At 53.4% G+C, this 6,955-nt stretch overlaps 1 non-coding gene across 1 annotated transcript; it reads left to right on the plus strand.

Moving 5' to 3' along the window:
* Positions 1 to 4,640: 4,640 nt before the first annotated feature.
* Positions 4,641 to 6,549, plus strand: LOC124570416. Its single transcript, XR_006971680.1, has one exon. It is a non-coding gene; the product is annotated as a small subunit ribosomal RNA (ribosomal RNA).
* Positions 6,550 to 6,955: the final 406 nt, after the last annotated feature.

The raw sequence follows: 6,955 nt of genomic DNA on the forward strand, positions 1-6,955 counted from the left end.
GTTCGTGCCCCACCCCAACCGCCCAACTCGCAACTCCAGCGGATGAACGGCGGACTTTGCTCGCACTCGCAATGTGCAATCCACCCCTATAACGTGCGTTTCATGAAGAGTTATGTCCAATATGCGACATTCCCGCTGTCCATATACATGAGCTGCGAGCTGTACCACGTACGAGCTACAGACGCGATCGCGTTGCTCGCTGTACGAATGCAGATGCTCAGCGGCAGCTAGGAGGCGCTCCATCCATGTCGGTACCGGTGAGCGTTGCACTCGCAGTCGCAAAAACGTACGGCAAGTATATTACTCGGAAGAGTCAATGACAGTCCAAGCCCCCCTGCGTGGGAAGAGTCTTCCTAGGCCATGACCCACCGGAAGGGCGCAGCGTCCCCCACCCCAGACATGTGACGTCAGACTATCGGTATTGACGACTAGACTGATTCCTTATAATCATTTGCCATACACCGGTGGAAGCTGCCGAGACGAGTAACTACATAGCGGGCTCGCCGTGTCACTAATGTACAGAGATACAATAGTTTCGACTGGAACCGGATTAAACGTATACACGGCGCTGATTAGTAATAGATAGAGCCATCAGAATACAGATAATGTATAGACCTGTCCGTATACATGCTGAAAGACTCTGCTCACAATCACACGTCAGCCAGACACTCTTATCACGCACTACTCTCTGCCTGTAACAGGCACACAGACAATATGTAAGCACCAGCATGGAACAACACCCAGTGCATCCTCTCTGCCACATTAGACAATCCACACTATCATAACCAGACCGGGAGGTCCACTCGGAAAACAGAATATCCCACCCTTCCGACAACCACCATTGCTCAGCTAAGCCACCAACACCCACACATGTCCCAGACAGGGGTGCACCCAACATCACAATACTGCCTCCTGTCACACCACACAAACAATGGCAGGAATGAAAGACACAGGTCTGCCACAAGCATGGAATCAGAGCGCCGCCTGTTATGAGCCAAAGGTGCACCCTGACGTGGCAAATCAGATGATGCCGCAGTCATTTACTTACGATAATCACAATCAACAAACCGGGCCCCCCCCCCCCCCAAGTGCCTTAACCTAACCCGTATTGTACCTTAACCTAACCCGTATTGTACCTTAACCTAACCCGTATTGTACCTTAACCTAACCCGTATTGTACCTTAACCTAACCCGTATTGTACCTTAACCTAACCCGTATTGTACCTTAACCTAACCCGTATTGTACCTTAACCTAACCCGTATTGTACCTTAACCTAACCCGTATTGTACCTTAACCTAACCCGTATTGTACCTTAACCTAACCCATATTGTACCTTAACCTAACCCATATTGTACCTTAACCTAACCCATATTGTACCTTAACCTAACCCATATTGTACCTTAACCTAACCCATATTGTACCTTAACCTAACCCATGTTGCGCCTTAACCTAACCCATGTTGCGCCTTAACCTAACCCATGTTGCGCCTTAACCTAACCCATGTTGCGCCTTAACCTAACCCATGTTGCGCCTTAACCTAACCCATGTTGCGCCTTAACCTAACCCATGTTGCGCCTTAACCTAACCCATGTTGCGCCTTAACCTAACCCATGTTGCGCCTTAACCTAACCCATGTTGCGCCTTAACCTAACCCATGTTGCGCCTTAACCTAACCCATGTTGCGCCTTAACCTAACCCATGTTGCGCCTTAACCTAACCTATGTTGCGCCTTAACCTAACCTATGTTGCGCCTTAACCTAACCTATGTTGCGCCTTAACCTAACCTATGTTGCGCCTTAACCTAACCTATGTTGCGCCTTAACCTAACCTATGTTGCGCCTTAACCTAACCTATGTTGCGCCGTAACCTAACCTATGTTGCGCCGTAACCTAACCTATGTTGCGCCATAACCTAACCTATGTTGCGCCTTAACCTAACCTATGTTGCGCCTTAACCTAACCTATGTTGCGCCTTAACCTAACCTATGTTGCGCCGTAACCTAACCTATGTTGCGCCTTAACCTAACCTATGTTGCGCCTTAACCTAACCTATGTTGCGCCTTAACCTAACCTATGTTGCGCCTTAACCTAACCTATGTTGCGCCTTAACCTAACCTATGTTGCGCCTTAACCTAACCTATGTTGCGCCTTAACCTAACCTATGTTGCGCCTTAACCTAACCTATGTTGCGCCGTAACCTAACCTATGTTGCGCCTTAACCTAACCTATGTTGCGCCTTAACCTAACCTATGTTGCGCCGTAACCTAACCTATGTTGCGCCTTAACCTAACCTATGTTGCGCCTTAACCTAACCTATGTTGCGCCTTAACCTAACCTATGTTGCGCCTTAACCTAACCTATGTTGCGCCTTAACCTAACCTATGTTGCGCCTTAACCTAACCTATGTTGCGCCTTAACCCAACACACGTTGGGCCTTAACCCAACACACGTTGGGCCTTAACCCAACACACGTTGGGCCTTAACCCAACACACGTTGGGCCTTAACCCAACACACGTTGGGCCTTAACCCAACACACGTTGGGCCTTAACCCAACACACGTTGGGCCTTAACCCAACACACGTTGGGCCTTAACCCAACACACGTTGGGCCTTAACCCAACACACGTTGGGCCTTAACCCAACACACGTTGGGCCTTAACCCAACACACGTTGGGCCTTAACCCAACACACGTTGGGCCTTAACCCAACACACGTTGGGCCTTAACCCAACACACGTTGGGCCTTAACCCAACACACGTTGGGCCTTAACCCAACACACGTTGGGCCTTAACCCAACACACGTTGGGCCTTAACCCAACACACGTTGGGCCTTAACCCAACACACGTTGGGCCTTAACCCAACACACGTTGGGCCTTAACCCAACACACGTTGGGCCTTAACCCAACACACGTTGGGCCTTAACCCAACACACGTTGGGCCTTAACCTGCTCTGTAATTGTCATACGACGCGTTAAATTAGTGTAGTGTTGCCTAACTGCAACCCCCGCAATATAGTTTGCTACTCGCACTGCCCGGTCCCCAGAGTATCGCTTCATGTTAAACACCTTGCAGCTATACACTGTAATGCGGATGGCGGCAGGACGTACATGCTCAATGCCCTTCGCAGTTGTTCATTGGCATTCGCATGGCGAAGCACAGCCTACGTTGTGGTACGGCTTGTGGCAACTGTCCGCTGATGTTGTACGTCCAAATCACACACTGTACCGCACATTGGTCCTCATGTACTGAATGATACATCGTGGTACATGTGTGACCGTACCACGACTGCGCCAACAACGGCGAACCATACGGTCCAAATATTGTGCACTCAGCTACGTGTCGTCTCCCTATAAGAGCTGGATTGCAGTATGGTATGCCGTGGATGGCGATCAGCATGAGCCGTCTGTTGATGTAGTGGCGCGTGTTGTCAGACGTAGTCGTCTCTTCTCACACACCGTGATAGCATGGTGCACTGCGTTCCACATCTGCGACATGCGACAGAGGCCGGTTGACAGTCGTTCGCGCAATGGACATCGCATACGTACGGGGGCCACCTTCCACGTGTTCGCGAAGCGTGCACATGTTGTTGCGTGTATGTGGGCAGACATAGTGTGTCGTGACACCTGACACAGGCATGCAACAATCGTTGAATTTGCAAATGGCGATGGACGTCTACGTTTGCTGGTGACGTTACGCAAATGAAGAACTGGTAAACCGTTGTGGTGCGGTTGTTCTCGCTAGAGGTGAATCAGTGATGGCGACGATCGGTTGAGCTACCAACCGGTTGTTTCAGCGATACCCACCATGCCCACGAACGTGAATGGCATGTGGGTGTGAAGCGATACGCGGCGGTGGCTGGGTGGGACCGTCCCCGGCCGGTGAGGGGGGGCCTTCCGGCGTGCTGGCCGCGCGGTGCGTGGGCGCACGCGCTACAGCCGGCTGGTGGGGGCGGCCAGTGGCAGGCGCGCCGGCCGACGGAGGCGGCAGGCGGCGCAGCTGCGCGCCGGCGCACCCTGCACGCGGCGCCGTGCGGCCAAAGTAGGTCCTCGCGGGCCCGGTGCGAAGCGCGGTGGACATCTGCAGTGTGCTGGTCCGATTGAGGACTGTGTGCGCTGAGGATGCGCCGCCGCCCGGCGCTCGGCGCCGCGACGCCGTCTGCTGCTCGGTCGCCTCTGCGGTTCTCGCAGGTGGATTGTATCGCAGCTGTGCGGACGTGTTGGCGCGTGCGCTGTGCTGGGAGAGTTCGCTTCGGCACCCAAGTGGGGCTTTTGTCCTTCTGTGGCGCTGGCGTTGGAGCTGCCGGCCACCGTAGGTGGCGCGTGTTGTCTCCCGCCGGCAATGCCACGACAGCACGCTCCCGGGCCTCTGTCGGCAGCGGCAAGCTCAGTTGGGAGCACGGGTGGTCGCACCTAAAGCGTCTACTCGCCAAACTCCGGGCGATTGCGCCTCTCTCGAACCCGACCAAGTACTTAGGACGGCGCTGCGCGCCGCCGGGACCTGAGAGGGTTTCGAGGTGTATTGTGCAGGGGAGCTCAGCCTCCTCCTGTTTGCAGAATAATTGAGCGGACGCTTGCGTGTTCGCGCGGGCCCCCGGGACACACTCCCGGGCGGCCGGCTGCTCAGCTCTAGTTGACGCAGCTCCCTGGTTGATCCTGCCAGTAGTCATATGCTTGTCTCAAAGATTAAGCCATGCATGTCTCAGTACAAGCCGCATTAAGGTGAAACCGCGAATGGCTCATTAAATCAGTTATGGTTCCTTAGATCGTACCCACGTTACTTGGATAACTGTGGTAATTCTAGAGCTAATACATGCAAACAGAGTCCCGACCAGAGATGGAAGGGACGCTTTTATTAGATCAAAACCAATCGGTCGGCTCGTCCGGTCCGTTTGCCTTGGTGACTCTGAATAACTTTGGGCTGATCGCACGGTCCTCGTACCGGCGACGCATCTTTCAAATGTCTGCCTTATCAACTGTCGATGGTAGGTTCTGCGCCTACCATGGTTGTAACGGGTAACGGGGAATCAGGGTTCGATTCCGGAGAGGGAGCCTGAGAAACGGCTACCACATCCAAGGAAGGCAGCAGGCGCGCAAATTACCCACTCCCGGCACGGGGAGGTAGTGACGAAAAATAACGATACGGGACTCATCCGAGGCCCCGTAATCGGAATGAGTACACTTTAAATCCTTTAACGAGTATCTATTGGAGGGCAAGTCTGGTGCCAGCAGCCGCGGTAATTCCAGCTCCAATAGCGTATATTAAAGTTGTTGCGGTTAAAAAGCTCGTAGTTGGATTTGTGTCCCACGCTGTTGGTTCACCGCCCGTCGGTGTTTAACTGGCATGTATCGTGGGACGTCCTGCCGGTGGGGCGAGCTGAAGGCGTGCGACGCGCCTCGTGCGTGCTCGTGCGTCCCGAGGCGGACCCCGTTGCAATCCTACCAGGGTGCTCTTGAGTGAGTGTCTCGGTGGGCCGGCACGTTTACTTTGAACAAATTAGAGTGCTTAAAGCAGGCAAGCCCGCCTGAATACTGTGTGCATGGAATAATGGAATAGGACCTCGGTTCTATTTTGTTGGTTTTCGGAACCCGAGGTAATGATTAATAGGGACAGGCGGGGGCATTCGTATTGCGACGTTAGAGGTGAAATTCTTGGATCGTCGCAAGACGAACAGAAGCGAAAGCATTTGCCAAGTATGTTTTCATTAATCAAGAACGAAAGTTAGAGGTTCGAAGGCGATCAGATACCGCCCTAGTTCTAACCATAAACGATGCCAGCCAGCGATCCGCCGCAGTTCCTCCGATGACTCGGCGGGCAGCCTCCGGGAAACCAAAGCTTTTGGGTTCCGGGGGAAGTATGGTTGCAAAGCTGAAACTTAAAGGAATTGACGGAAGGGCACCACCAGGAGTGGAGCCTGCGGCTTAATTTGACTCAACACGGGAAACCTCACCAGGCCCGGACACCGGAAGGATTGACAGATTGATAGCTCTTTCTTGATTCGGTGGGTGGTGGTGCATGGCCGTTCTTAGTTGGTGGAGCGATTTGTCTGGTTAATTCCGATAACGAACGAGACTCTAGCCTGCTAACTAGTCGCGTGACATCCTTCGTGCTGTCAGCGATTACTTTTCTTCTTAGAGGGACAGGCGGCTTCTAGCCGCACGAGATTGAGCAATAACAGGTCTGTGATGCCCTTAGATGTTCTGGGCCGCACGCGCGCTACACTGAAGGAATCAGCGTGTCTTCCTAGGCCGAAAGGTCGGGGTAACCCGCTGAACCTCCTTCGTGCTAGGGATTGGGGCTTGCAATTGTTCCCCATGAACGAGGAATTCCCAGTAAGCGCGAGTCATAAGCTCGCGTTGATTACGTCCCTGCCCTTTGTACACACCGCCCGTCGCTACTACCGATTGAATGATTTAGTGAGGTCTTCGGACTGGTACGCGGCATTGACTCTGTCGTTGCCGATGCTACCGAAAGATGACCAAACTTGATCATTTAGAGGAAGTAAAAGTCGTAACAAGGTTTCCGTAGGTGAACCTGCGGAAGGATCATTACCGACTAGACTGCATGTCTTTCGATGTGCGTGTCGTGTCGCGCAACACGCTACCTGTACGGCTCGCAGTAGCCGTGCGCCGCGTGCGGAACCACGCGTGCTTCTCAAAACTAACGCCAATGTTGTGTGGTACGAGCGCTGAAGCGCTGGAGCGGCTGGCCTGCGGCACCTGGCGCCTGGCGCCGGTTTTGAATGACTTTCGCCCGACTGCCTGTCCGCTCCGGTGTGGAGCCGTACGACGCCCATCGGCCGTGAGGCCGTTGGACACAGAACGCTTGAACAGGGGCCCGCCACACGCCTACGTCCCGCCTATGCAACTGTCTTGAAAGAGACAGTGTAAACTAAGAAAAGATCACCCAGGACGGTGGATCACTCGGCTCGTGGGTCGATGAAGAACGCAGCAAATT

The sequence above is a fragment of the Schistocerca americana genome, unplaced genomic scaffold (assembly GCF_021461395.2).
Source record: "Schistocerca americana isolate TAMUIC-IGC-003095 unplaced genomic scaffold, iqSchAmer2.1 HiC_scaffold_1639, whole genome shotgun sequence".
Classification (NCBI taxonomy): Eukaryota; Metazoa; Arthropoda; class Insecta; order Orthoptera; family Acrididae; genus Schistocerca; species Schistocerca americana.